Source organism: Lissotriton vulgaris, chromosome 9 (assembly GCF_964263255.1).
Source record: "Lissotriton vulgaris chromosome 9, aLisVul1.2, whole genome shotgun sequence".
NCBI lineage: Eukaryota > Metazoa > Chordata > Amphibia > Caudata > Salamandridae > Lissotriton > Lissotriton vulgaris.
In genome coordinates this window covers 1,000,451,525-1,000,472,615 of record NC_141697.1, presented here as the reverse complement: position 1 = coordinate 1,000,472,615, position 21,091 = coordinate 1,000,451,525, and the positions used below count along the sequence as shown (strand labels likewise).

General features: G+C 42.7%; 1 protein-coding gene across 1 annotated transcript in view; it reads right to left on the bottom strand.

The window, feature by feature from the left end:
* The window catches only part of LOC147692703 (leucine-rich repeat and fibronectin type III domain-containing protein 1-like), a 724,644-nt gene that overhangs the window by 129,967 nt on the left and 573,586 nt on the right, over nt 1-21,091 (bottom strand). Inside the window, exon 4 of the mRNA XM_086938876.1 lies at nt 1,395-1,515. The gene's annotated coding sequence lies outside the window, so the exon portion shown is untranslated. The remainder of the gene's footprint in view (nt 1-1,394; nt 1,516-21,091) is intronic.

Below are 21,091 nucleotides of genomic sequence, written 5' to 3'. Positions count from 1 at the left end.
CTTCCTTTTTTTAACTTCAATTAACGTTTTTTTTTTAAAGTTCAAAATGACTTCAATTAACGTTTAAATGAAGGTTTGCCTGTTTATTTAACATCTTTTTAATGTTAGTGTTGAGTGACCAGGGTGCCACAAGTAAAGGCCCCTAGGCTGAACTTGAGTATCACTGGTCTAGAACAGAGTAGATCAGAAATGTGTAACCTGTGGAACAGTTGGAAGACCGCGGTCTAAACGATGAGTGTTCTGACTACGCAAGCCCTACGACGCATGCCTTAACCACACATGTGCGTGGTTAAGGCAATGCACGGTAGGGCTTGCAGATGGACATACGCAGGGATAGATCTGCTGTGAGGTAAGTAGGGCTAGGGGGTGAGTTGGGTTACTTTTGGGGGATGGGGGTCAGGTTGTTTTGTGGACTGGGGTGGGTAGAGTTGTTTTAAGTGGGGCTGGTGGAGGGTCGGGGTTGTTTTGTGGGCTGGTGGTGGGTTGGGAATGTTTTGTTGCTGAGGGCATGGATCGGGGTAGTTTTGTGGGCTGGGGGTGGGTGAATAGTCTAGCTTTGGATGGACGGAATCAGGAAGCAAGGAGAGATCCGCTGTGAGGTAAGTGAGTCTGGTGGGTTGGGTCGGGGTACTTTATGGGCTGGGGGGCAGGGGTTGTTTTGTGGGCTGGGGGCTGGGTCGGGTTGTTTTAAGTGGGGCTGGGGGGTGGGTCAGGGTAGTTTTGTGGGCTGGGTCGGGGTTAATTTGGGGGCTTGTGGTTCAGGGCTAGTCTTCAGAGCTGGGGGTTGGAGGTAGTTTTCAAGGCTGGGGGGTGGGGGGCTCGTTTTCAGGGAGGGGTTGGGGCAAGTTTTCAGGGAGGGGGTGGGGCAAGTTTTCAGGGATGGGGTAAAAGTTGTTTTTTAAATTTGGGGTTAAGGTATTAGGCCTCACATCAGGGGGAGGGTAATGGGTAGTCGTGGTCGTTTTTAGGGCTTAAGGGAGGGCTGGGGCAGTTCTTAGGGCTGTGTCAGGGCTGGGCAGGGCCAGTTTAAGGGACAGGCATTATGGCAGGGAGAGGGCACAACATGGGGGTTGGGAGGGGGTAAGAGTATTTGCACTTCAGGGTGGGAGGGGGTGGGGGGAATTTGTACCTTAGGGCGGTGGGAAGGGGGGTTCAACCTTAGCCACGCATACCCCTTTACCATGCATATATTTACCATGAAAACTCGTGGTAAAGCAATGAGTGGTAAAGCAATGTGCGCTTAAAATCGTATTCATGCCGCGTTGTTAAGGCATTTGGGGTTAGGGGTTTAATTTTCTGTCAGACAACCGTATAACCTAGATCCAGATCTTTTGTAGATTTTCAGGATAAGCACATAATATATATCTACATAAAACAAATGAAAGGGAACTTACAAAGTCACTGATGATCTGACATGGATCTGTTCCTCCTTGTCCTATACTGGACAGCACTGGGGCAAAGTCTGTTTCCCAGCCATGTGCAGAAGATTACCTTTTCCGAAAGGTCCTTGAAGCTCTGAAAACCATAAACAGAAAAGTAGAGACTGAAATTAAATGTATTATTAATTAAGAGGATGTCAACTAGTCAAAGCAGAAATATGTAGGCAAAGCAGTCAACATGTAAGCAAAGGCTTTCAGATAACACCATTAGAGTGAAACTAGGTGGAAAGGAAAAGTAGTAACTTTTGAAATTCAAACGTGTGATTTTATAGAATTATGGAAATTGATGATATAATACAGAGTATATTCAAATCATATGTGGACATAATAACTGGAGCAGAGCAAGGGCTTTAATCGGGGCAGAAGGAGACTGTGCGATCTAAAAGTGGTATTTAGACCAAAATATTGAGCGATAATTAATTTTTGGGGTTTATAAAACTTTGGGGTTTATTAAATTGGCCAAACAAGCAAAGGGAGCCCATTACATTTTAATAAGCAACACTCAAAGCAATGTGACCTGGGCAATCACCCCGACTGTGCATACATATGCAATAATATTTACATAGCACCGAGCTTACCTTTTAAATGAGGTTTCTCGGCTACAGAGCTCAGCTTCGTAGAAAGAAATCTCATTTGAAAAGTTTTACCTACAATAGTCTTTTATTTTCTGGGACCTTCCTTCATACGATAACCCCGGGTAAAAAAGATGTCCTTGAGACTTTTATCTTAGAGAAGCAGTCGAGCGCTGTACATCAACGATTCAAAATTGCGATGCAGAATTGATTAACACAATTTGACATCACTCAATTGCCTTACAGGTATTAACAATATGATTCCCAGGGATTTAAAGGGATTTGTGTAGAATCACTCGTTTTAAGGGCTCTCTGTCAAAGCCTGCATTATCAGCAGCCAGGTCCCTAGGGCCTTAAGACACCAATTTAAGCCACCGGATGACCTGAACAGCCATTATCACACTTTGCAGTTCCTTCGAGGCGCTTTGAAACGCTACAAAGTACATATATTTTTATTTTTTTTAAATAGCAGCTTAAATGAAGATACCTGCAGGAAATACTGAGCATGGAGAATTAAATGGCGTGAACAAAATGACGATAGTAGAGTGTGCACATAGGTGCTTTTAAACGAGCGCTTGGTTTACTAAGTTGCAAAAAGAGTGAAAACAGAAAATCCCCACTTTTGGACATTCCCTGGTCTGACATTCTGTCATCTGTTACACGAACAAGAGGTCCTGCTTTTCTCCACGTTTACCATTGTTATGCCAACTTTCACCACTCATCACCTGTATGATTTGTTTGTCTCCACCCACTTTAATGGCAAAAACAGTCCAATTTTCCACTCTTAAAGTCAGTGTGGTACTGGAAATGTAAAACACACCTGACAAAAGCGTTCAAATCAGACTAGCAATGTAGGACACCAAGAAGAGACTGGAGGGTATATTTACAAGCTCCTATTGCCCAGCGAACGTCACTTTTTCAGACCTTCCTGTGGCGATAGGGGCACCGCCTTATTTACAAGGCAGCATTAAGCCACTTCATGTGCCTTAACGCTGCCTTGTAAATAAGGCCCCTTTCACACTATACTTAACGTGAAAGCGGAGGGCAATGGGTGTTGCTGTGGGCGTTCCACTGCAACACCCATTGATTCTGACTCCGCCCCTATTTAGGGAGGCGTAAATAGGAGGTAGTGCCAGAATTAAGACCAGGGAAACCCTGGTCCTACACTGGCGCAACGAGTAGAAATCTCCTTATTTTCGCTGTTTTCATGTGTGCTGAACAATGCAGCACATGTGAAAACAACAAAAGGCCAATGACTGTTTATGTACAGGAAGGTCCCCCTTCCTGCACATAAACAATAATTTTTTTAAAATGCTGTTTTGCAATTTGCATTAATCAGCACACATAGAAGTTACAAAACAGCAAATAAAGATTGTTTATGTGCAGGAAGGGAGACCTTTTCCCCTGCACGCAGACACCCTTGAACTATGGTAAAAGGGAGCACACGTTGGCGCTAGGCTGCTATGTGTAGCGCCATCACAGGGGGAAGCGCAGGGTTGAAAAATATTCTTGGAAATATGGTGCAGCCCTGCGTTTCTGAAGTGGCGGAGTGAGGCGTCAATCTGCCACTTCCCTTGTACATATGCCCCTAGTTCTTTGGGGGTATTATTGGGTTATTATTGCCCATCGTGCTCTGAAAGTAGCGCGAGAGTGTGATATGTTTCAGTTAGATTTATCTAAATAATAATGTGGAGACTCTGTAGGCTTCTTAACTACTACTTTTATTTTGTACACAATCATCTTGGGTGATATTAAACTTTTTACAAATGAATATTGGCATGCACATCATCTGTGTTTTTCCTTTGTGTCAAAGATATTTTTAAAAAGTAGAACATCCACTTAAAAAAAAAATGGAATATCCCTTGCTTGTTATGTAAAATAAAATGATGGTCAGGGTTGCTTGTGCATTGTGATTAGTATTTAACGTGTTGCAATGCCGTGCAGAAGGGATATTGTCTGATTCACATGAATAGGGAGATGATGCTGCCTAGCAGTTAGAGCTGCTGACCTTAGAGCCACGGTACCAAGGTCTGAATCCTCAACCTTGGCACCAGGCCCAGCATTCTGTGATTCTGAGCAAATCACTTAATCTCCCTGAGCCTAAAGAAATGTAATGTGTGAAATGTATTTGTGTAATCCCCACATATTGTCTCTTAACTCCCTATGTAGTGCTCTGTCACTTCCTAGCTAGGTTCGTGCTACAAAAATACCAGTACATACAGAAAGGACCCTATAAGATTAATTGATGAGGGTGGTCGACGTGTTTAATGAGTTTATTTGACGAGGATCACTGGGGAGTGATTTCGGTCCTCTACTGTAATGACCTCTGTGTGACTCCGAATGGCACTGATTTCTACGAGTTCATTTGCACGATTGTCATAGAAACACTGGGGCAGATTTGTCAATCTTTTACGTAACGCAATGCAGCAAGTCACCTTGCTGCGTGCATAGGAAGAGACAGGAATGTGCCACATTTAACATTACATGGCTCACTCCTAACCTTCTCTAGTGCTGGCGAAATTTTGTCCACCTAGCCCCAATGCAGGTACCCTTGCATCAGGTTGCAAAGGTGCCTGCATTGTAAGCAGGATTTAAGATACCCATCCTGCACAAAAACAATCCTGAGAGGCATTTTCCTCCATCTATGTGTGCTGGAGGAGAAATAAAGCGGTGCAAAAGGGGTGGTGATGGACGGAGCATATGAACCAATCAAACATTCACACCCAGTCAACAGATCTGGGTTTAATCCATCACCGCTCTTTAGCCCACTCTGCCATCCCAGTTCAGACATAGCCATATGCAAATCAGTCTGACCCTGTGCCTCATGGGAACAGTTCAGCCCAAACTGCCAATAAAGACATTTCTCTTTGTTACACCTCACTAGGGGAAGTGTAGCCTTTTGATGCATTCCCAGATCTACCACTAATAGTAAATCTGGAAATGCAATAAAATCCACAGGTGGCTGTGTTTAAACCCACGCTCCACCCAAGGAACGCCTCCCTGGGGAAAGGTAACACAAGGCAGAATTTGCGCTGCCCTGCAATACTCTTAATTTATCAACCCAAGCAGGGCCACACAAGGTGGCCTTGCATGGCTTGCTAAATCTCACTTAGGTTTTGCGTTGCTCGTGTGCTCCTGCGTGGCGAAAGGGTGACGCAAATCCTTGATCAATATTGGTCCAGGTGCTGAAGTTCCATTGTTTGGCAATGCCGATTTAATCAGCGAAAGAGTACCTGTGGAGGTGCAAACAGAGGCTGACTATTGTTCAGGTTTAAGTCTGGGTACCATATAAGTGTGTTCTTCCACGTAACACAAAGTAAACACACTTGACCAGTCGTGCCAGAAATTTTCAGCTGAGCTCATTCAACCATGGAACCAGCAAGATGATACCAGGACTTGAAACATGCAATGATTTGCTGGTCACAAGCTTGAATCCCGACAAGGTCAACTCAGACTTACATCCTACTGAGGACAGTAAATTGAGTACCATTAAATTACTTAATAGTGACAGCACTTGGTAATAGAAGAAGTGCAATATGAATAGGAAAACAAGCAGGAATAGTACACCCACAGCTCATCCACTCTACAGTACAGAAACGTGCATCCTTATCCATACACAGGGCAAGAGATATAACACTAAATGATGTGGTTTACTTTTCAGACTATTGAAGGAATTCCTTGGATCCAATTACTTTTACAAAGTTTACTCCCATTTGCTCTGCATCTACAACCAAACCTCCAGGATGACCTTCACGAAGCATGCATGAACACTCCATGGATTTTCAGATCTCCAAGCAAAATATAATTTTTCCTGTTTGAGTGCTCCTCCGATGCCCAAAAAGTATTTGTGGGCTTTTTGCAGCTTTTTGATGCCACTAACAGAGTGTGACCCAAGGCTCCGTCCATCCCTCACTTTATACATGCACCAACCCAAGAATCATACCTCTAGTTTATTTGCAGGGTGCCACTCGCCTTCTAATAAAGCAGAGTTTTTTCAAATATCTCATTCGAGAGTAGTTGTGAAAGTCGGGCCTCTTCAGCCATTGCAGTTATGCAAGAACACGCTTTAGATAAAATGCTGAAAATGAATGCCTATTTTTAGCTCCAGGTATTTTTCACTGTTATTCAGAGCTAACACATATGCTTCTCCACACCTCAGTTTTGCTTGCATTATTTGAGAAGAAACACTGAAACAAATAATACACATACTGAGAATGGTCTTATACGTGAAACCGTGCCTAATTTGGTAGGTTTTTTATATTTTGTATTCAAATTAATTATTTTAATAAAATGTGGTGACAGTTGCTGTATTAATCCATGCTGCTTTGCTCTGACAGGTTATAACCGAGTACAGCAATAAAGGCAGGTTTTGATGTGCCTACTACACTGTAGTGCATATGCTGTTTCTTTACTGTGCAGTGCACAAAAAGAGACCTGACCTCCTTATTGGTTGGGGGATAAACAAGGACTGTTTTAAAAAAAAAATGTATTCTGTGTGAACATCAAACGCGCTTTAAACAGTAGAGATAACAGTAGATTCGAGTTAATATTTTTTCCTCGCTAATGAATGGAAATCAGGGTTAGAGGCGGCTGCTGTTCACCACAGGGCACTGGGGACACTCGAGCGTGGCAGGTGGCTCGCCAGCAAAACCATCAATGCACAGATCAGAAGAAATCAGATTGTTGGAACCAACCCAAAGTTAGGTAATTAGCCTGTCTGACTCATGTAACGCGGTGAACCCTTGTCTCCTCTGCTGTCAGAGCAGACACTTCTCTGAGAGGTGAAACAGATCATTCTGACAGTGACAGCTTGGAGAAAATAAAAGTGATGGTTACAATTCTTGCAATCATTTCAGACACTGGTATTAGTCGATGTTGGATTCCAGCACGTTACCACTGGAAGAGAGTGATTTGAGCACTCCATCCATCACTTGTTTTAATTTTCTCACTGAGATATCTTAAGTGTGAAGTTCGAAAGTGCGGCTCTCACTGTCTGTAATGCCTCAATCTGCCCCTCACTGATGAGGCCCAGAAATGATGAAACCATTCAGGGGTTTGTAGCTTATTGATGTTATGCTCTCTAGGACTCTCATTGTTCCGGGTGGACTCTGGAGAGGAAACCCATGATATGTGGGGAGCTGTTAGAGTATGGTTAATGTTGAGTATGAGATAATGCACAGTGCGTGAGTGTATGCTAAGGAATAAAGAAGTACTTGACTGCAGCTACTGAGTGGCGTATTTCATTTGCATGCTCCAGGGTTCGGGAAGACGCTATATCTGGCGAAGAGTACTGGAAACGTGCCCCGAAAAAGACAAGGCTGCTCTCCCTGAGAGTTTGCAATGTGAGGGCAAACTGCTTGTGTGTGCCATGTGGGCCGCAAATCTATGCAACTGCAAATAAAACAATTGCTGGAAGGAATGCTGATCAATGTCAAACGTTCACCCCAGTACAGAGATCTGGGCATAAATCCATAATTTTTTGCTCACCATGCTATTCCAGTTTGGGTCCAACCATATGAAAATCAGTCATGACGCTGCTTCCCATGAGAACAATCCAGCCTGAACTGCCAGGCCAGGTCCTCCCTGGACCGGAAACAAGCATTCTGGGACCGGTTTCGGGGTATCACCTCTCATAAGCCAGGCTGGCTTCATTTCAGTGGCATGGAGAGCACGGGACCCACAACTGGGCATACCTGTCCCCCTCGGGGTGACAAATGCAAAAAGAACAATTGATGGATAGAATTCTGGACAGTGTCAAACATTCACCCACAGTACAGACATCTGGCCCTGAATCCATCGCTTTTTGCTCACCATGCCATTTCAGTTTGGACCTACCTATATGCAAATCAGTCTTGACCCTGGTCCCCATGGGAACAGTTCAGTCCAAACTGCCAGGCCAGGTCCTCCCTGGACTGAAAACAAGCATCCTGGGACTGGCTCTAGGGTATCACCTCTCATCAGCCAGGCTAGCTTGACTTCAGGGGCATGGATATGATGAGACCCAAGTAGGGACATGCCCGTCCCACTCGAGGTGACAAATGCAAAAAGAACAATTGATGGACGGAATGCTAAACAATTTCAAACTTTCACCCCCAGTACAGAGATCTGGGCCTAAAGCCATTGTTTTGTTGCTCGCCATGCCATTCTAGTTTGGACCCAGCCATATGTAAATCAGTCTCGACCCTGCTCTTCATGGGAAAGTCCAGCTGGGTCCAAACTGGGGTGGCATTGTGAGCAAAAACATTTGGAATAAAACCCAGGTCTATGACTCGAGGTGAATATTTGGATTGTTCTACATTCTGTCCATCATCTGTTCTTTGTGCTTTTGTTGTGTAAAGGGTATTCCCAGACATGGGTCCCATGCTTTCTGTGCCTATGGATTCAAGCTAGCATAGCTGATATGGGGTGTTTAGCCAAAACTGCCCCAGGATGCGTGTTACCAGTCCAGGGAGGACCTGGCTTGGTAGTTCAGCTAGACTGTTCTCATGACAAGCAGGGTCAAGACTGATTTACATATGGCTGAGTCTAAACTGAGGTGCCAAGGTGAGCAAACAAATCATGGTTTCAACCCAGATCTGTGACTGGGGGTGAATTTTTGCATTGTTCAGCCTTCCACTCATCATCTCTTCTTTTTGCTTTAAAATTAATGCAAAGCAAAGCAATCTTTGACTGGTACACAAGAAGTCAAAGGCCTGCTTCAGCCCATACATGGGAAAAGACGAAAGTGATGGACCTACAGAGGAGGACATTCATAACACACACTTAAACCACGATAGAAGTGGATGATGGAAACGCTGATCTAAATCCAGAATACAGAAAAATTACTCAGCTGAAGCAGAAAGAGAATGGCAGCGGCATGCAGTTACAAAAACCAGAGAATTTACTCACCGTCAAAGACAAGTGAAGCAATCTATGACCTCATATTGGGCGTGGTGACCCTAGTTCAAGCACAAGGGTTGTGCTTGCAGAACTTGCCGAGTACAGCGAAAGCTGTCTGAACACCATGGGCTTTAAATGGTAGAAAAGGGGAGTGCAAAATACAATAGAGCTGTGTTCCTGAAGCCATCACTGCTTTTCAACACTTCTAAGAAACAGAACATTGATTCCAGGTGGGCTGTGTGGATCAAAACATTTGATGACTTCATAGATGCACTAGACAAAGAAGATGAAAAGAAGATAATCAAATACATGAAAACCTTGCAGGCGATGGAGAGAAAGAAGTAGTATAGAAAGTTTTACTGACTGATGCACTATCATACCAGAAGGTAAAAGAAGCGTTGGAGGCCAAGTTCAACCCAATGCCAAATGTCGACTATGAAAGATATATCTTCAACCAAGCATGACAACAGGTTGGTGAAAAAATAGGCAAATGTGTTGAAAGACTTGATACCCTCATTAATCATTGCAAATTCTGTGATTTCCCAGATGAAGAAGCCATGCACCTCAGAGTCATAAAAGGCTGCCTTTCAGATTTGTTTTGAAGGTGCGTGTTAAAAGAAACACACAGCTTGGAGAAAATGTTGATGGCTGCAAGAACAGAAGTACAAGCAGACCGACAAGTTGCTGACATGGAAGCAGGAAGTGCTCACAATGAATTGACTTTGGCTGTGAAAAGCAAGCACAAGCAAAAGCAAGATGCATGTAAGTCGACGTCTTTGAGGAAATCAAAATTATGTTTCCAAAGTGGATTTTTGTTTCCTCATGAAGGTGAATGTCCAGCCATCGGGCATGTCTGCAAAGTTTGTGGTAAAAATAATTATTTTGTAACTGTGTGCTGAGCTAAAGAAAAATCGTCTGTCACAATGGAAAGAAAAGATAGACTCAAGAACATTCCAGAAGCACTCTTGCCACGCCCACAAAACCAAAAGGCAACATCAGCAATGACAATAGAAACCAGGCAAGTTCAGTTGCTGTCAAGCTCATCCTACAAAGGCTCTTCGACGACACTGCCAAGTTTCAGTGAAGAAGATGGGTGTGTGCTGATGATATCTACCAAATAACGGCGTGCACATTTGGAGTTAGCTGCCTGTAAGGTAAATTACAGCTCAAAGTCAGCTTATCAAATTAAGCGACAAACATCATTTGGACACTATCCCAAAATCACATAGAAAGTGAACAATCACCCCATAACTTTTATCATAGACAGTGGTGCGTCTATAAATATCAAGCCAGTGGAAAAATGTAACAGCCTCGCCTCACTCCATCAGGCAAACAAAGGTGTATACTTGGGCAGCTTCTGAGTCACTCCAAAGCCAAGGATTGTCCATAGACACAATGAAACACCTAAATGTGTCAATGCGAGTCACCATTCATGTTCGTCAAGTGCCTGCTTGCTCAGTTTTGCCACTGCTGATGACATGGGCTTGATATTCCTCAACTACAGCCTCTGTGTTCAGTCTGAGATAACCAGCTGGTTCCCATTGTTGTTTCATGGCCTGGGAAATCTCAAGAAAATGAAAAGACAGCTTGACATCAATGAAGACATTCGCCCTGTGGCTCAGCGACATCATAGAGTTGCTTCCCATTTACAAGTAGCTGTAGAGAAAGAGTTGAAAGCACCTTTAAAACATGGCATCACTGAACGTTCTACAGGCTCTACACCATGGGTTTCACCCATAGTAGTAGTACCAAAAAAGGACAGTCGCAAAACAGTGCACATTTGCATTGATATGAGCCAGGCAAACAAAGCCATTGAGAAGGAGATACACCCTGGTCCACATATCGTCGACATGATCATGCAATTGAAAGGAGCCAAAGTGTTTTCCTGTCTTGACCGGGACAAAGGATATCATTTACAGTTTAGAAAGCGGCTGAAGACCTTCCTGTTCTGCTGAGTGATTTGTCTGAGATGGGTCTAAAGCGCTGGGATGCCCCCGGGTAGCCAGCGCTATACAAATCTGTACTCATTCATTCATTCATCAACTCGAGCTGAAGGAGAACTGCAGGTTTCTTACTAACTTTTTGACGAATGTTGTTTTGTCCAGCTATAAAAAGCTGGGTTTTAGGGTATCTTCACCTGCAGAGATATTTCAGGACTTTAATCGCAGAGTAAATTAACCTGTTGCTCAAGCTTTTAATTACAGTGTTGACATACAGGTTTTTGGGAGCAAACAAGAAGAACACAACAAAGCCCTTAACCAAGTGTGCTAGCTGCCTGCTGATGCAGGTCTCACTCTGACCGCTGCGAAGTGTAACTTTCACAAAATTAAACTCAACCTCTCTTTTGCATATTCTTTGATGGGAGAATGACTCCAACCCAGACAAGGTGCAAGCACTGTCACCCACTTGCCCCCTCCCCAAGATGTTACCATGCTGTGATCCTTTCTAGGCATGGCAAGTTATTGCTCAAGATATATTCGCAACTTTGCTGCTGTGAGTGCTTCATTATGAGACTTGACAATGCAAAATTTACTGTTTCAGCAGTCTCCAGAATTTAACCAGACTTTCAAAGACATTACACATGAGGTCGAGAATGCAATTGAAATGGCCTACTTTGACCTCAAGTCACATACTGGAATAACGGTTGATGCAAGCCCAGTAGAGATAATGGAAATCCATGCTCAACACAATGGCCTTCCGAATGCTCAGAGCCACATTGTGGTGTATGCCAGACAAAGCCTGCCTGAAACAGAACATGCCTACTATCATCTTGAGGAGGAGAGTCTGGCCGTGGTGTGGGCCTACAAACATTTTCATGTATTCCTCTAGGGGAAACGATTCACTGTCATCACAGATCACCGGGTATTGCTTACAATTTTTGGAGCCAAAAGGCTAAGATGCCCCTTCACATCATAAAGTGGGGGTTGAGACTGTAAGAGCACGACTAATGAGATCATGCACAAACCAGGAAAGGATCAAAACCCAGGAGATTACTTTTCCCGAGTGCCACTACAGCTTCAAAGTGCGACATCCAAGACAGCTGAAGCCTATCTCAACTTTATTGTGAGATCCAGCACACCAGCAGCTCTGTATGTGGGACAAATCATTACTCCCACCAATGCAGATAAAGACCTGACCATAATCGAAGAACTTATTACCACACAATCATGATGGAGAAATACCCAGTTCCTTGTCGATGATATTGAATTCCAAAAGATCAAAATTGAACAGGATGAGTTAGAAATCACCCAAGAAGTTGTAATACTGCGAGGCTGAAGAACCTGAAGGACACCATGGTATTGTGGCCACTAGGAGAGACTGAAGAGATCGAGTGTGGTTCCCTCAGCTAGATGAGCGCATTGAGAAGGAACTGAAGGTGTGCCACATTTGCAATTCTTTGTCTCCCAAGGTGGCACAGTACCCATGGACAATGACGGACCTTCCTGCCCATGCTTGGGAGAGAGTTGCAGTTGGTAATTTTGGTCCCTTAGGAAATGGACATCATCTCATGGTAGTCATAGACGAGTATTCACATTATCTTTTGGTGGATGACCCATCTCTTTTTTTTTATATATATTTTTATTGAGAGTTCAAATATAGCAATACAATATAGGAAGCAGGATACAATTGAAATCCAATTAATACAGTACGAGAAAGAATAATACAAAAAACATTTATGCAATTTGTCATTTTAACATTTAAGTTATAAAGTGCAAGGTTGTGTGAGAACAAACAATTAATAGACTGTCACATATATACAAAGGGTTTTGTTAGAATTAAAACAGTACGTAGCATTCAAATACAATAAGCGTCTTCTCAGTTAACAATCCAAAGCTAAATTGTAAAGTGCAGCGTGCGGAGACAAGACAGTCATAATAGACTAATAAATAAAGTATAAATCAGATTAAGTAATAGCAAGACAAATTTAAATATCAAACACACTCCAATATTTATCATATTTTTTGAGAGCTCCTAATCTAAGGGCATATTTTCTCTCCCTACCCTGGATTCGAAGTAATTTTGCCTTCCATACCTGGAAGGATGGAACAAGATCTGTTTTCCAGGACTGCAATATGAGGGATTTAGCTATTAAAGAAGCTATAACAAGGGGCTCATCATGTCAGGTGTGGATAGGAGAGCAGCCTAGGAGGGGAATTAGGTCGTCGAATATAATATTAGTTTTAAGGACAATTGAAAGATATTTTTCTATTTCCTTCCATAAAACCTGGATTTTTGGACACTCCCAGACAATGTGTTTCCAAGTGCCTTTTTCTTCACATCGAAAGCATTTATCGGCTACTTGGGGGAAAATATTATGTAAAAAGGACGGGGTTCTATATATTACCCATTTTTTGTAGAATTGCATACGTTTAAAGTTTGCTCCTCGAAAGATGGTTTTATTGAATTTATTTATTTTGTCCCATACCTGTTGATTAATTATAATATCTTCCCTCTTTTTCCATCTTTCAGTAATCTTGCTGTAGAAATCCTGGTCCTTACTTTCTTTTAATATTTTAATCCAGATACTCATTTTCTTTTGTATTTTGTTATTGAGGATAGTGGAAATATTTTCTTTATTGAATACATTTCCTATGTTGAGTTCTCTAAGTTTTGGATTTATCCTAATAAAGGACCAGTTCAGCCTTGAGTGCGAGTGGATTAACTGGCTGTAAATTTCATCCCAAAATTTCCACCTATTTCCCAGCAGGAAGTCTTCAATTTTCACAAAACCATTCTCCTTCCAAAGAGTTAATATATTTTTGTCCATAGAGCCAGCATCTCCCAAGCTAAAATTAATTAAATACGTCTTATTACTTAAAATGGGTAAGTCGTAAAATTTAAAAAACTGAGGGGCATATTACCAAGCAATAGCGATAATTATCGCTATTGCTTGGTTAGAGACAAAAATTTACCGCAGCGCTGCGGCGATTTGTACCGCAAATAAACCTTGGTATTACCAAGGTTTAACGCAAATGCGGTAAAAATCGCCGCAAAGCATGAATATCGCTGAAAAGTCAGCGATATTCATGCATTAGCGAGCTAATGCTCTTAGCCATGTTATCCACCTCCTATTGGATAACATGGCTAAGAACTGATAAGGGCAGGTGTTAGCTTTTGGAGATATTCCCGCTTAGCGCAAATATATACAAAAGTTGGTAATAGGAGATAGCGATAGTAACGACTGTTTTCAGTCGCTAACATCTTGGCACGCCCACTTTGCATCTCATTAGTGATAAATATCACTGACATGCAAAGTGGGGCCCAAGATGGTCGCTATCTCCTACTAGCTGTTGCTAACTGGTGTTAGCGGCAGCTAGGTAATAGGGAGATAATTTTATCTCCGCTTTCTTGGCTTTTAAAGCCAAAAAAGAGGAGATAAACCCCCTTGATAATATGTCCCTGAGTTTTCACCTTAAAAATCCACTGCAAAGATTTATATCGTACTTTTTTTGGATCTTTCGTGGTTCTAACCGGATCATAGATTTTCAATTCCAACAACATCTTTTTCATAAAAATTATCTGTCTCGTGAGAATCTAAAAAAAAAAAACCTGTGACTGTAATGTGCAAAAGACGCAAAGTAATATTCTTTGATACTTGGGAGGGACAACCCTCCTTGTGTAGACGATAAAAATAAAGTGCTCAGTGCAAGTCTGGGGGATTTTTTTGCCCATAAGAAAGAGGAGATCAGAGCTTCTATTTTTTTAAAATAAGAGGCCTGGATTGCGCAGGGAATCGCACTAAAAAGGAAATTAAAAAGGGGTAACACCGACATTCGAATTAGCGATGCCCGCCCTATAAGAGACAGGGGTAACAAATTCCAACGATCTAAAAGTGAACCCACCTTTTTTAGTAGAGGTAACAAATTTAGTAAGAAAAGGTCATCTAGGCTATCCGATATAAATATTCCAAGATATCTTTTTGGATCTGTATTGTATGTCTGCCTGAATTCTGGAGCTAAAGTGTCTATAGTGCAGTTGAGTAGAATAATTTCCGTTTTATTTACATTAATTTTATAACCCCCTAGCTTTGGATGACCCATCTCTGACAACCCATTAAAAAGTCTTAGAAAGGCTTGATGACATCTTTGTAACATGGGGCATTCCTAAAATCCTCAAATCTGATAATAGCCCATCCTTTAAAAGCAAAGAGTTAAAAGAATTTCTTGTCTGACCTAATGTCAAACAATAAAAGAGTGCACCCCTCAGTCCCCAGGCCAGTGGTGTAGTTAAACAATTCAAGTGCATAGTATTTAAGGCACTGCATAGGACAGGCCCTGACTTTTTGAGAAAGTGCTTTGTTTGGTATGTACCAAGTTGGGGTCCGGGCGCTGCATTGCCAAATTGATTTTAGTCCCCAGATTCAAATATGCCAACTGGGAAAGGAAAAGCTTTGTGTTTGGATCCTCAAAGGTTTGGAATGATCTCCCTTTATATCTTAAAGCCCAACCCAACCTTTTGGCTTTTAGTAAAACCCTAAAAACAAGGCTTTTCACCACAAGATAATTGTTTCTGTTTGATTTTCTCATCTTCCCTCAGCTAGTACCATGACGCTCTTTGGGGCAAGCGAGCACGCTATAAAAATATATAACATAACATGGGCACCCTCAAGAGGGTCCTTCAAAGACGTCCATGGAGGGAATCGATCTAAACCAAGCTATGTACCAGGCCTACTGGGCCTATTAATCAACCCCTCACTCCACAACCGGTGAGAGTCCAGCCACCTTATATTTGGGAGAGCCATCAGAACAAAACTGCCTCAATGGACCCTGGATCAATCAGTCAATACTGACAAGGTTTGAAACACCAGTATGACTATGAAATAGAAAATGAAAACATATGCAGATCAGCATCGCCATGCCCAGGAGACAGCATTTTACAAAGGAAATTGGAAATTGGTTTAGCACAAACAAAAACAGACACTCCTTTTGATGAAGATCCGTTACTGGTTCTAGCATGCAAGCAACATATTGGGACTGCACATCGTTGTGCAACCATCACATTTTAACACCTTGGATGCTTGAGATATCCCTCTGCTGTGCTGGGCCATAATGTTAATGGGTGTGGTCATGACGAGCTCAGCTCGTCATGAGCACCCTAGAGGTATACCTCATGACGAGCTGAGCTCGTCATGAGCATCGAAGGGGTTAAACACCTAATGCAACACAAGTCGAGTCCTGAAACCATGTGTGATGCTACTCCATCAGCAGATCCGGCTGGGGCGACTGAGCCTTAGTACCGTTGCCCGATTGGGGTCAACTGCGATTATCTTGGATCACCCGAGCCGTCAGATAACTGCGAGAACTTTGTTGACTAAATGAGGAGATGTTTTTTTTAGTGATGTTTGCCACTTTTTATTTAACAAATTGGAAGATGTAGCGTAATGATATTATGCTCTCTATGACCCGCATGGTTGTGGGTGTACTCTGAAGAGGAAACACGTGATATACGGAGAGGTGTTAGGGTGTGGTTAATGTTGAGTATGAGATACTGTGCAGTGTGTGAGTGTATGGTGAGGAATAAAGAAGTATTTGACTGCAGCACACGTGTGGTGTATTTAATTTTCATGCTCCAGGGCTGGGGAAGACTGTTCTTGTTGAAGACGCACCAAGTCAAATTTGCATACTAGTGGTATTGGTCAAGATTGGCATAGTGGGCAAAACACAATGAAATGGAATGTTTTCTAACTCATTACCAGAGTCTGAAATTATTCAAATATTCCACACATCACCTTCTTTGTTTACTAAATGGCAGCATTGAGGCAGATATCCCCCTTCCACAATCTGATGAGTGGGATCTTATTCGATGCATGGAACAGTTTTCTATGTCCAAGTCATCCCTTGCCTCAGTGTGCATTGTCACTTTACTAGAAATTAGTGCGATGCGTACATTACCCACAAGGAAATCACTATTTGCTATGTTCATGTGATATACAGATAACTCACTAGGATGCAGATCGAGTGGTCTGTTACACAAACATCACTGTTGCATGTATTTTTTCAGTGTTCTGGTCTCTTATCTGATAGGCCACTACCACTGCTTGGGTGTGACTCATGGTCCTGCAGTTTGGCCTGACTCTTCAGTGCAACAGTCCTGTTTCTTCCTTCCAAGGTAGCAGAGCATTTTATCATGCCAAGCACAACCATTCCTTGTTTCACCGACATGAAAATGCAGAAGGTTTGTTCTTTACCTTCATGCAAGTTGTAGGCGGCAGCATGCTTGTGCATGCTTAGTATCAGTGCAAAACACAAAGATCAATCCTATCCTACCTCCCATACACACAAATGGCTGGCGCACTATCGCCCTCATTATGAGTTGGTTGGAGGAGTAGATGCTATTTAACTCATCTGATAAAATGAGATCTGAGCGAAATTTAAATTACACCAGCGTAATTTGCATAATTTCAGAAACTGTATGTTATGCTTGTTTGCCAAATTATTAAATGATACCACTTCCCTTATTTACGCATCATTCATTGAAAAATGTATTACAAATGTGCCTTTCACAGTACAAATTAAGCACAAATGCACAAGGAACAAGAATGCAAACAGCTATTGTAAACAGTGCTGTTGTGTTTTTTGTTCAATTTTTTTAGATTGAAATCTGTCGCTGTATCACTAATTGACACAAGGTTAATTTCATGTGAAATGACAGATTTGCGTTTTGTGTAACTGCAGGTACTTTTGTGTAATTTTGCCTGAATGTCAACAATTAATGCAAAGCAAATCACTTGAATTCTATGCACCCCTCTATAAAATCGAAGTTCCCAAGATGTGGTATTGATCAGGTGTGATATATGGCACTTATTCCTATTTTTTGTGGAATAGCATGCTTACCGCAGTAACATTCTCATGTCACTGTAAAAACCTTATTGCTTTCCCCTGTTAATCGCCTGCATGTATGACTTTCCGAAATGTAATATGTGGTGAGGTAATTACCATCCAGCTCAGAATTACGATTCCTGTGGAAACAAGGGTTTGCTTGGACGGTGGAAATCCCTGACCAACACGGAATTCAGGACCTAAATTGCTGTCAATCCTGAACTCGTTATACCCCTCAGCATCTGGTGTAGGCCATTTCTTCTGCTAGGTGTAAGGGAAAGTACAGTAAAGAGGACAGCATATAAGGGACACATTTACATGGAAACCTTTGGAGCACAGTATTAAGCTCAAATTGCTAACGCCATGCTCCAACAGTTTAAAAAAGCAGGAATGTGCCCCATTTACAAGAATAAGGCGCACTCCTGCGTTTCTCCTAGCATTGGCGCTAAATTTAGCTGCCTTGTGCCAGTGCAGGCACCCTTGCACCATAGTGCAAGGGTGCCTGCGCTGCAGGGAATGATTGTTCATGTGTAGGAAGGTGTCCTTTCCTGCACATAAACAATCCCTACTGGCAAATTGCTCAATGAAACAGCAAAAACGAGGAGAAATTAATAACTTTTCCTCATTGTGCCAGGTTAAGACAAAGTTTTCCCTGGTCTTATTTTTGGCATTGCTCCATATTTACACCACCCTTGTAAATAGGGGTTAGCGTCAAAAAGCAATGGGTGTTTCGGCAGAATGCCCACTGCAATACCGATTGCCCGCCCCTTTCATGTTAAGTGCTGCGTGAAAGGGGCATTATTTACAAGCGACGTTAAGCCACATTTTGTGGCTTAACCCCTACTTCGAAATGAGGTGAAGGGGTTATCGCCACTACAACGTCACAAAAAAGTGACATTCTGGTGGCGATAAGCCCTTGTGAATATGCCCCTAAGTGTGCATCCTCAGGCTAATCTCAAACCCAAAATTAAATACTAACACAAGAAAATTGCACTGTTTGCCACTATCGTACCATTCGCCACAGTCCTACTAATCTGCAATACAATCGCTAAATATTTTGATGATACAATTGTAGCTAAATTAAATGGCATCTCACCACCTCTTAATCCATTAGGTCTCTTAATACGACATACCCACCTCCTCAGATGTTCCCCAGTTGTGTCCCAAGTGCCAAGTAAACTACCTAATTGCATTCAAGGCACTCACAATATGCCCAGACGTTTTCCTCTGTCCCTCGGCACAAAGCCCCCTTTCCTTTTGGTCTGGCACCACATTTGATTCCACTTCCATATAGAGGATGCACAACTATGCAACAGACATGCCTATAGGACTTCACCTGCTCAATCAACTTCAAAACCAGCAGACTCACTGTCATGCTACCTTGATGAAATTCACATAATATGCAATAGATTTGCTTTACCTCAATGGCTTGATTATATATATCTGTAACATTTTTTACACATTTCTGCCAGGTACTAGTTAGTTCTTGTAATGTAAGACCTACTTCCAAGTCAAGTCAGCTAAGATGAGAACATCACTCCACACCTCACAATGGAAGCTGGACAAAATCACCTATATTTCTCACTCACTTTGCTTCACTACACACCAAGATGTAGTAACAGAAAGCTTTTTCTATAGTGCTTCCTGCCCTTGAGTAGGCAGAAGTGCTTGGTTGAACTCTACTCGATGTGAGTGCTTGGGTGGAAGACGTGTGTGCTTGTCATGTGTCCAGTGGCAGTAGTGTTTTCATGTTGTGCTTGAGAACCATAGTTGAGCTCTTGTCGTGGATTTTGTTGCTATAATTTAGCATGTAGCAGACTCTCAAGGCACCATATTGTGTCGCACTGTATCATAACTGTTTTCACGGTCACCCAGGGAAGAGCTGATATCACACGGTAAGGTTAGGGTGAGCTGGAAACCCCAGCCCAGAGTGGTTTTTCAGAGTAAGTGTGATGCCTTTAAATCCGTTAGGCATTTCAGAACTCCTCTGGACAGTGAAGACAGCATCAAAAGCCTTTGTTTTTTAGTGGGAATCGCTGTTCAGACAGCATTGGTACGAATCCCATTTCCAGGTCTCTGCACCCTTCCTTTTATTCTCAAATTTTTCCAGACGGTTTCATGTCCTACCCCCTCCAGGTCCCACTTCCTCTCTCACACCACAGAGGAAGGCAAGAAAGATGTGAGGTAGTATCTGGCTTGTATGGTGAGGTTCAGAGTGATGTTTTTATCTCTCTTGATTTAGAATCTAGTTTTGGAATACAACAATGATCAACAACATTCTTTGTAGTGGTTTGTAATGGTAATGTGACCCATTGGAAAGGAAACTGCAGGTTTGTACTGACACTTTTCAAGAGTTACTGTCCAGTTCAAAAAAGCCACTCCACTAGCATAAATAGAGGCCTCCGAGTGTGTCTGTGCATGGGTCACAGCCCTGTATGCACACAAGACGGGGCAAGTGACAAATGACAGCACAGGTGGAGAGATCCTGAACCACTGACCTGAAAAGACAGGATGGAGATGCTTTGTTTAGATTGTGACAGCACATTTTAGGATACTACGCTATTGAGAGCATGGTCAGAACCATGGACAGCGCTCTCTGCGTGAGCGATGCAAAGATACTTAGGGCCTGCCTGCGAGTTTGCGGTGCGGTGGTAGGACAGCTCCGCTGACAGATTGACCAACCAGTGCACACCACATATTATGACTCTTTAAGTCACTGGCAGGCGGTTCTTTGGCATTCCCAAGGCGGTACCTATGAAATAGGCACCTCAATGGGAACATCAAAGACAGTGCCTGGTGTAGTCCATGCCATGCAGGTACTGGGGTGCATGCACACAGGGGGGCACAACATGTATCGCCCTGCATGTACCCCATGGCCCAGAGGCAACAGGAGGCCCAGGGGGACCCCCATTGTTTCCTCTCCGCTAGAGTTTTCATGGAGGAGTAAACACCATGAAAACCATGGCAGAGAGGAAACTTTCAACATGATTGGTGGCACCGCAGCGGTCCCGCCAAGTATATTGCAGCCTCAAGACCATTGCACCACGGCGGTTGCAGCGGAGTAATTGTGGTCCAACCCTCCTACTTGTAATAGGGTAGTCGAAGACCACCACTGCTGCGCCCCAGCATGGACCACCAGATTCGTAATCAGACCCTTAATCTTTCAGTTCCTTTCTATCCCTATAGAGAGGGTATCAGATCAGGCAGACTTTGCCCTATAGCTAAGAACATCATTGCTAGTGAGCAGGTGTCATGCACTTTGAAGAGAAGGCTGTTTCCATTTTATTCCAGTAACCAACATGCAGGTTGGGATAGAATCTATGACTGAAAACATGCAAGATGCAGAAATACATCTTATACAACAGAGTCAATGTTTCGGCTC